We start from the raw sequence: 10,637 nt of genomic DNA, 5'->3' as shown, positions 1-10,637 counted from the left end.
CCACCCCCATCAAGCCCTAGCCACCACCCCCACATGGCCCACCCCCACCCCCGCTCAGGGAAAACAACTTACTATACTTCTTCCTCCAGTGGCCCAGCTGAGGACTGCTAAGTCGGGCCACCGAGGGCTGTAGGAGCAGGGGGCGTGGCAAAGCCAGGACGCAGCCGGAATACCATTCTGGTACATTCCAGCCTAAAAATAGCCCTGTCTACTCCTAAAAAAAACCTATGCTAAACCCAGGAAATTTGAGTAACTATAATCCAGTCTCAAATATACCATTCTTGAGCAAGATGATTGAATGAGTGGTAGCTGGACAACTCTAAGAATTCCCAGGTAAAAAGCTGATTGTTTTTAGATGCGGTTATGGGACTGAAATGGCTTTGGCTGCCCTGGTAGATGACCTACACTGGGAAATAGATGGGGGAAGTGTGACTTTGATTCTCTGGGCCTCTCAGTGACTTTCAGTACCACCAATCATGGTATATCCTTCTGGATTGCCTTTCAGTATAGGGACTAGGAAAAGCACTGTGGCCAGAATGCTGACTGGAGTGGGTCATAGTATAGATAATATCACTTCAGTCTTGTTCCATCTAGTCTTGTTTTAATAATTTTACCCTGTATTTTATATTGATTTTTATATTATTGTTTTTCTATTGTTTCCTATGTAAGCTGCCCTGAGCCTGCCTCGGCGGGGGGAGGGGGGTAAAAGTCTAAGTAATAAATAAATAAATCTACTCTGCTCCCAATTTGCTTCCAGGCCCAATTCAAGGTGCTGGTATTGACCTTTAAAGCTGTATACAGCTTGGAGCCAGCATACATAAAGGACTGCCTACTCCTACTGTATCGTGATAGATGGAACTACATTAAAAGGAACTGTGTACCTAAGGGAAGGGTTATATGGGAACAGTTTTCTACCTCTCTCAGCCTTCATGAGGGAAGTTCTATAAAGCCTCTTGTTATGACCACAACAGCTTGTCAATGTACTTTTGTTGTCATAACAGGCTTTTTCAGTCATTACACTGACATTATGAATTCCCTCTCCAAGGAAATATCTCCCCTCTATCACTGTCTTCTGCCAGCAGGTGAAAACTTTTCTGTTGTTGTTGGGGTTTTTTTGGCATTTCCTCAGTGATCATCAGTGAGCCTCCTTCCTGTTTATGTGTTTTTGTGTTTTGCTACATTGTTTGTATATGCATTAAAAATTATTCTAATGTTTTGAATGTTTGCCACCTTGCAGACCCTCCACTGGGTGGAAAGCTGGCACAAAAGTGTTTAAAATAAAATAAATAAATATCATAATGCAGAAAGTGGCCTACAGAGATAGAAGATGAGGCAGTAAAAACAGGGTTATATATACACAATAGACGACAATCCTATGCCCTTATAAAAACAACCCCTTGGGCTGTTCCATTATACTACAGTTCTAACCCTTTTTTAAAAATGCCCCGTCAAACACTTCTGTTTTCTCATCCTGCAAAAAGACAGAAACACGTTGGCTTCCCTGATGCCTTTCAGCAGGCCATTCCGCAAAGTGAGAGTCGCAACAGAGAAAGCACATGTACGGGCAGTTGTTGATCTTGCCCATTTGCAGAGTGGCACCTGTAGAAGGCCCTCCTCAGGTGAGCAAAGCTGTTGCAGTGGAGCACAGGGAGAGCGACAAGTCTAGCAGGTACATTCGAACTCAAGCGGAGGGCGTTCTTAGTACCACTGTTTTTGTTTGATAAACTCTAAAAAATAGATTGCCTTGAAATCCAGATGGGATTGTACTGGATTGATTACCACTCCTCCTGTAAAAATATGCATTCTTCCATAATAAGTCACACTGATTGAACTTACTAGGACTTTCTTTTGAATATGGCTGTGTGTTCCAAGAAACCTATTAATTCAACACACTTATACCATGAGGCCTAAATTCATCATCTCTGTTCAACTGTAGGAAGCAAAAGAACTCTAAAATAATTGGAAAATGAGACACATTACAAATCCATGCAAAATGGCTAACCTTAGATTAAAGCACAGTCTTGGCACTTCAAAAAAAAAAAAAAGCTGCAACTATACGGAAAGGTAACCTGAATGTTCAAAGTCTAAAAAACATTTTCCAGTATTGAGCTTTTTAACCTAGATGATTCATTTCCTTTGTCTATTATATACACCACCAGTCACTCTGTACACTCCCTCATGTTTATATCACCTAGCAGAAGTCCTGGCCCCACTGGTGGACCTCCTGATGGCGCCTGGTATTTCTGGCCACTGTGTGACACAGAGGGTGATTTCCCACAAGCGCTGCTCGCGCTCACTCCTCCCTTTTGCCCCGATGGTACATGTCGATTTCACACAAGCTGCTGCGCAGCCGCATTTTGCCCCGGAGCTTCATGCGATTTTCCCCGCATCTACTCAATCCTCAAAAAACAGGATTTAGTAGACGCGGGGGAAATCGCACGAAGCTGCGGGGCAAAATGCGGTCACGCAGCAGCTTGTGTGAAATTGACACGTACCATCGGGCCAAAGAGAAGAGTGAGCACGGAGCAGCGCTTGTGGGAAATCACCCACAGTGTTGGACTGGATGGGCCTTTGGCCTGATCCAACATTGGCGTCTCTTATGTTCTTATGTTCTTAAGTCTGGTAAGGTTCTCCATTGTTTTGATTCAGACGTAAAACATCTGAGGCCCCAAGTTCAATTCCCACACCTACAGTTAAAAGGACCAAGTAGTAGGTGATGTTAAAGTCCTCTGCCTGAGACCCTGGAGAGGTGCTCCCAGTTAGAGTAGACAATACTGAGCTTGATAAAACAATGGTCTGGCTTAGTTATAAGCATAAAGGCTTCATGGGTATGCATTCAATTTGCTTTACAAATGCTATTGGAATTATACATGAAACTATAATGTAACTGGTAATTAGCATCTAATTAAAGGATACTATACATGTGCTTCAGAGAAACAGCAACATCCCTTTTGTTAGGTTTATTGAAGCTCAAGGTACATTAGACTTTACTCTATTTTACACAGAATCGTCATCCCAAGAGGAACATTGGGAATTTTTGTTTTATGACAATGATGGCAGAGATTTTTTAGTTATTACAGGTCACAAATATCCTTAACTAGATATAGGATTGCCAGACTGCAGCCAGCAGCCCCCAGGAGGAATTGGAGGGAGCTGGTGTGCTGGCCAGGTTGCTTCTCCATATTCATTCCTAACAGTGCAGGACAGAGAAACTGAGTTTTTGCGAATGCATGTCCTCACGCAACCCAGCCGAGTTCTGCTTCCCCACCCTCAGTGCCCCACTGCTCTGTTCAGCAGACAATTACTAAAATAAATAGTAAAATTAGTTACAAACTATATGTCTGTCATAAATAAATACTCTATATATATATATATACATATAAAATCCTACTACTAAGTTTGTCTAAATAGTCTTTAGGCAACATTAATAGCTGCTGGTCCATTTGGGTTGGCAGCAATTTCACACATGTGCAGTTTTGAAAAAACCTGATATAAGACATTTGGCAGGTATTTGTGTGGTTTGATATGCAACTGAACAGGCCCAGCGATCAACTCGTCACTGATCATCATAGTTGAACACACTAAATTCAACTGTCAAGTGCAGGTGACACAAATTGTAGGGCATCCCTAATGCAAATACTGAGATTCTCCCATGCCCCACATATAGCATTAAAGTAATTTGTAATGCAGACAATGCAGGGCCCTCTCTCTGTGGTATGCAGATTACTTTCCTGTCAGCTCTCATACTCCTGTCATATCCCATGCTGGGATATGTCTGCTGGGGAAACATGTACGGACACTGCAGGGTCTGATGAAATCAAGAGGAACACAACATAAACAAGGTTGTCTGGCATTTAACGTGTACTGTGAGAACAAAAGGTTTAGTCTAGGGATCTTGTTCCCCTTGTGCAGTGCTTTATTTCTACTAAATCCACAGTCTCTGCCCACTTAATAGGATTTACTTCAAGTAAACATGGATAGAACTGAACTGGAAGGTTTTTTTAAAAAACTAACGACAACCGATTATGTTGGGTATCAATCTACATTCTGGAAAAACTCCTTTAAAGACCTCTTTGGAATAAATAAATTGAACTAGGACTGGGGAGACTGAGGCCCAATCTGCATTTGCTATGTAAAGCTGTTCTGTGCTGCTGTGGCGCCGGCTTCCTATTTGCATGAGGATGCAAGTTGTTTAGGGATAGCACATGAGAGATGGGAGAGGAGCAGCCTCCCAGGGGCACCGGCAGGGCACTGCACTGCACTGCACTGTGGGGAGGAAATGGCACCTGTGCCGCCCCCCCCACACACACAGAAAGTAAAAGGGGGTGACCTGGCAGAGGGGGAGGCGGGGGGGGGCAGGAAAGATGGAATGAGCTGTGTAAAAAACACAAACACCCAGCAGTTGCCAATCAGGGCTTTCTGAAGACTGCCCCAGGAAATAACAGATGGTTCAGGGGTGGGCATACTTCCAACCCCAACCCCCAATATGATCACAGAAAAATGTTCCCTGGCTACTTTTAAACACAGATGACTGGATTTTCAGCTATCTTGTTTCCTTTGTGACAATTTGAATATCTCCTTAGAAAAGATGGGGGGGGATTCAACTCCAGTTGTCTGCTTTTTTCTCAGCGCGGTTCGACGGTGGGAAGGAGCAGTTTTACCACCTTAAAACCACATTCAAATAAGGCGGTGAGATGCCGTAGTGACCTTGGAGTCACCACTAAATGGCAATGAAATGATGCAGACAGCCGATGCTGAGATGAAACAACAGGAGAGTGGATGCGGCATGAAATGCAGACAGAAAATTGTGAGACGATGTGAGATCACTTGCACAATGATAAGAAATACCAATGCAGATTGAACCCAAGACTGAAATCTCCCCTCTGCCTGGAAGCTCTCAGCCTAGTGTAAAATGGGGAAATAACAACCACATATTTCTTTGAGGAAAGATGAGAGTAACAGAGACCCTGCATATTCAGAACTACTTCTTCAAACATCCTGCAGGCATACAAGTGATTAGACAGGTGCATCTGAACAATTCTTTAAAATACTGTTATCATTTTCTGTATTGAAGCAGGAACTCCTTTGCATATTAGTTGACATACCCCTAATGTAGCCAATCCTTCAAGAGTTTACAGTAGCCCCTGTAAGAAGAGCTCTGTAAGCTCTTGGAGGATTGGCTATATTAGGGGTGTGTCGCCTAACATGCAAAGGAGTTCCTGCCACAATAAGAGCCCTGATTGAAGCCATATTTATTTATTTATTGCACTTCTTGCCATTTCTCCTATCATTTACTCCCCAGGCTGGGCTGGTGCCAGGGCTTGCCTGGTAAGGGGCTGGTGGTGCAGACAATGGGCCAAGAATCTTCCTTCCCTTCCCTGCTGCCTTGAATGCTGTGATGAGTTCAAGGTGCTGAAATCTTGGAAAGTGTAGTGCCAGGATGCTTGACATTATTGTCAGATACCCTGGAACTACATTTCACAGGGTATATCAAAGTGCCACATGGACACATCAGAAAAATGACCAGAGACACTGACTTTCTATGTGGTTGCACTAGTGGCCCCGCAGGAATTTTCCCTGTCAGTTAATGAGTATATACAATTGGTTCTCACACTGATTCTGGGCTAGGAGACTCCTTGTCATGAGCTGGCTCTGGACTCGGAGTCAGAAGTCTCAGAGGCAGAGCCTGAGGAGCCAGAAGCATCGCCTAGGGGAGAGCAAGGGACTTCAGGAGACCCCTGCATGGTAGGTGCTGTTGGAACTCCTCTACCAGGATTTCCCTCCGCCACCCCAGGTCCCAGGGAAACTAAGTGCCAGCCTATGATCCAGCCCATGAGCCTACCGGGATCTGCCTCCACCCAGCAGGAGCAGCAGAGGCAGCAGGCTTGTGCCACAATAGCCCTTCCAAAGAGACAATGCCAGGTTTGCCGTCTTTGCTCCGCCTCCTGGGCCAGCAAGGCCAGCCCATGGTTCCAGTGAATGTAATGCTTTGCAGGATTCTAGCCCCGGACAGGTAAGTCTTTGACAAGATCAGTCCCAGGTGTCACTTCCAAGGGAGATGGCTCTGCTTCCTTCTCAGCCTACTTAAACCTTGGCCTGGGAGGGGAATCTTACTGGATCAACAGGTCCACCAGGTGTAAGTCTAGTGTTTCCAGCTCTCCATGCCTGGCCAGTCCTAGGGTCTGGCACCACTCAAGTAAACCTGACTGGCCTTGCCTCCAGAGTACAGGACACTCCTTGATGTCAGTTGATAGTTTTCGAAACACCTCTTGTTTTAGTAGAGCCCACATATATACCAGTGTGACACACCTGCAAACACACCTCAGTGCTGATAATTGTGAATGAGTGACCTTCAGCACTTGGTACAGGACTGACAAAGCAAACAATGTAGGATAAGGAAACAATATGTTATTGTACTATTTGTATGCACGTTGTTAAGGAGACCAATGAGCACCACAGCACGACCATGCTTGTTCTTATGCCAGCTCTCTGTACCTACAACCCTGATAAGCCATCTTATTTCTTTGCATTCCAGTACCATCTTGCGGTCTGACTGGATGGCATAGTGACCTATTTAAATTCTCTTCCAGTTCAAGCATATTATTTGAGATCAAAGGGCGAATGGAATACAAGCACTGTGCCCAAAGATTTGACAGCTGACTGAGATGCACGACCTTCTTCCACAAGATATGCACCAAACTGTCTGCAGCATCCCAGAATCCAGAATTACCTGGTTTGGTATACAACTCGTAAGGCTTGGCTGTATTGCCAATCAAGCATCATTTTCCTGAGAAAACTTTCTCTGCCTTGGCATATTGAACGTTTTCCTTATGTGCTGTGTTCAACAGCCAGCTTGCCAAAGCCAGCCTTGACAAGCATATATATAGAAGTTACTTGATGTGAGCTGTTTATTCTCACAGAAATTCATTTATCGCTGTGAACTACATGACTGGATCATCCCACCAAGCAGCCTTTGGTCAGGTGAGTATCTTTCTTCTTTGGGTTGGTCTGTTTTCCTCTTGTAATTTTTTTCCTTCTCTTATTTCCAGGTATTTTGATTTAGGGATGGGGGCTACTATCTGGCTCACTAAGAAACTTAGATGTAATCCTCCAGTATACACATGGCCCATCTGCACACATACATTTCCTCATATAGCAGTGCCCTGGGTCTATTTCAGGTCAGGAAAATGGCATGGGTGAATATTTAAACCCGCTCCCCATGTAGGGTCATCAAGAGACGGGGATTGGATGGCCCAAGTCAGGGGGAGGTCCCCTGAAGCCAGCGTCAGGCTGTATTCACCAAATTATTATTTTTTAAAATTCCTGGTACAGTTCTGACTGCAGCCACTAGGGGCACAGGGAAGGCAGAGCCTTTCTGCAACATTTACTATGAGGCTGAGGGAAACCATTTGGAGATTAAATACTGCTAAACCCATCAGCCAAGCCACCACTGAAGCAAGGCAAGACCATCCAGGACAACCTAGTTGTTATGAATTGGGACTGGAACATTCCAGGACTGTTTCTACCAGAGACTGGCTGAGCTTGGAGCTCTAGAACAATAGCCCACCAGGACTCTGGAGGTGGCCAATGAGGAATTAATGGTTCTGACAATGGCCTATTGTTGGTAGTTGTTTGGGGAAGTGGGTGGAGTTGCATGCTATGTAAACAGGGAAGTTGCCCTGGCTTTTCACTTTTTGTTCTTGCTGAATAACTAATAAAGGAGAGTTGATCACTAGGCTTGGGGTCGGACCATCCATGGAACCCAGTATTTTACACTAGTTATTGCCAGGATGCATCCTCACAAGGTCATTAGCTATGGTTTCCCTCTTTCTTTAGTTTTATCCAGCTCCTGCACATCCAGATCTTGCAAAGGGACAGTCCTGTTAGAGTGTGGTATCAACCTGCCTCAAAAAACCTTTCATTGTTTCTTCCTACATTTCCCTAGCTCTTTTCTACATTTTTCTCCTCCTTTGTTTTGCTCTCTTCCTTTCATAATCTGCCGTTCACCTAGTCCCCATTTCAATTTCTCTCACCCCGTCGCTTATTTTTCAGCCTCAACTCTTCATCTATCCTGCTTGGCCACTTAGAATGTATTTAATAGTAGTATAGCAGCAAACCTTTGTTAATATTATGAACAGATAGAGGGGAGTTAATAATTTCCCCTAATCTATCAAAGTAATAAAAGTATAGAGGCTGATGCATTGAGGAGTGATTTCAGCTCATACTTTATTAGGTTACAGGGTAACTGGAGATGCTTAGTCTGGCCCGAGGCCAGTTCATATCCCCATGTAAACCACACCCAAACACACACACACACCCGTGATACGCTATTTACAGCACACTGGAGTCCCATAGGTCTCTTTTCGGATCCTAGCCCTCTGATATGTGTGTGCTAAGATCCGTTTGGGCTATTGTTTCTATGAGCGAAGCTAGGGCCCTTCGCATGGCCACGTGCAGACCCAACCGCGTGCGCAGTCGTACTTGGTACACAACAATTTCCTCTCCCTCCAGCTTTGACACGCATAATAACAGAATGTTAATTTGCCTCAGTGGTAACAAATGTGGAACAGAAATCAGAATATTTATTTATTTAATTTATATCCTGCCTTTCTTCCCCAGGGGGATCTAAAGTGGCTTACATCACTCTCGTCTCCTCTGTTTTACCCTCACAACAACCCTGTGAGGTAGGTGAGGCAGAGAGTGGGTGACTGGCCCAAGGTCACCCAGCGAGCTTCCATGGCAGAGTGGGGATTTGAACCTGGTTTTCTAAGATTCTATTCCAACACTTTAACCACTATACAAGCTTAGTTTCCATTGCAAGTAACATGGGGGGGCGGGGTCTGTAGATAACCTGGGCCAACATATTCCAGTTCCTTTCATTTTTGGCCCTGGAACTTTTGTGATCATCCTGAAGTTGGTGTCTAATTTTGAGATTCCTAGTTTTATTTTCTGATAAACTGGACAGATGGACATGTGAATCCTTTTATTGTTATAGATGTGTGGTAAGAGCCAGCAAAGTTATTTGTTTTGTTCTGATATTTAGTTTGGATCAGGATCATACGGAGGGCCCAGACTGAATCTTTGTCTGGGGGCCCATGGTGGCTCTTGGCAGCACTGTTCCTATGCAGCATGGCCCCAATCTGAAGGGCCCACACATGTTTAGGGAATTGTTTCAGCAGGAAATTCCCAGCACAGATCTGGTATGACAGGGCATGGGGCAGACACATGAATAGTGTAAGATGGTATCAGAACTAAACACCACATTTGCAATTTGCTGCCTAATATAGAACATTACCATGACAGAAAGGGATGATCATATGTGCTGAGACTTACAAGAGCTTTAGTGAGTTGTGTGAATATTTTTTTTAAAAAATCACACTCAGGAATGGATGAAAGGTACTGTGCATACCCTCTTGATAATAAACCCTGTTGAACATGGCCTTAAATAGAACTGTTTGACTTAACTTAGAACCTTCTAGCTGCCTCTACAAAAAAGCTTTTATTCTACATAACTGATGCTTACCTTCATTCATTAAGCCATAATTGTTTTTCTAAGAGACAGGATGCTGAATTTGTAAAGACTGAGTGAAGGAGAAGGGGGAAAAAGGATAACTTTGAAAGGGTTCAGCTCCTTTTGTTGTTCAGTCGCACAGTCGAGTCCGACTCTTATCAGCTTATCAGCTCCTTTTATCAATCACCAGTTTGAGAGAGGTAATTAACCATAATTACTTTAACTTGGATGCAGTGTTGTGCTTAACTGCATATTTATCCTTTATATCATGGAAGCTGTAGTAGTGGAAACAGTTGCTATGAATTGGTGAAGTGATGAGAGTTCACTCATGCAAGCTGTGGTGATTTTGTAATCACTAGCCTCAGCTGTATTGTGTGACAAGGCCTGCATGTTCAGCTCATGTCTTGTTGTTTAAAACAAGCAGCTAGAAGGGGGGGGATCTCTAGAATGTTTGAAATCCACCAGAAGTTCTGAAACTGGAAGTGCAATCCTAAACAAAGTCACATCTTTCTAAGTCCATTGAACTCAATGGACTTAGCAGGGTGTAACTCTGTTTATACTTAGGATTGCACTATGGATTTCTCAGACAGCTGGTTTGTCTGACAGCTAGCTAAATTTCTTACTTATGCAATCTGATGTCTTACTATCCTCACAACAGGAAAGCCTAAAACTCTAAAATGGATCGTAGGGGTTGGATCCATTGGACCTTTGGGGTTACCAGCTCTGGGTTGAGAAATCCCTGGAGTTTGTGAGTTTGTAGAGGGCAGGTTTGAAAATGGTAGGAACCTCTGCAGAGTATAATGACATAGAGTTCACCCTCTGAAGTTGCTGTTTCCTCCAGGGGAAATGATTCGTGTAGTTTGGATTTCAGTTGAAATTTCAGGAGACCTCCAGGTTTCACCTGGAGCTGGAAACCTAGTTTCCATACGAACTGCCACCTGAGGAACAAGAGTTTCTTGGCTTCCCGTCCCAAGGCAGTCAGAAATGCCCCCTAAAATCCTGCTCCTCTCCTCCAGTGGCAGGATTTCAGGGGGCATTTCAGGCTGCCATGGGAGGGGGGAAGCTGAGAAAGTCACAACCCATAAGAAGATGTCATACCTGTTGGAATGCTGCATTGGACTCAACA

The 10,637-nt window shown here is 44.1% G+C and overlaps 1 protein-coding gene across 1 annotated transcript in view; it reads right to left on the bottom strand.

Annotated features, from left to right (window-relative positions):
• Positions 1-133, bottom strand: part of TSPAN8 (tetraspanin 8) — a 33,492-nt gene extending 33,359 nt beyond the window's left edge. The window contains exon 1 of the mRNA XM_015405713.1: positions 73-133. The gene's annotated coding sequence lies outside the window, so the exon portion shown is untranslated. The remainder of the gene's footprint in view (positions 1-72) is intronic.
• Between the last annotated feature and the right edge of the window lie 10,504 nt (positions 134-10,637).

The sequence above is a fragment of the Gekko japonicus genome, unplaced genomic scaffold (genome assembly GCF_001447785.1).
Source record: "Gekko japonicus isolate JY-2015 unplaced genomic scaffold, Gekko_japonicus_V1.1 scaffold53, whole genome shotgun sequence".
NCBI classification, from domain to species: Eukaryota; Metazoa; Chordata; class Lepidosauria; order Squamata; family Gekkonidae; genus Gekko; species Gekko japonicus.
The sequence above is the reverse complement of the archived record's forward strand: the minus strand, read 5'-3'. Positions and strand labels throughout refer to the sequence as shown.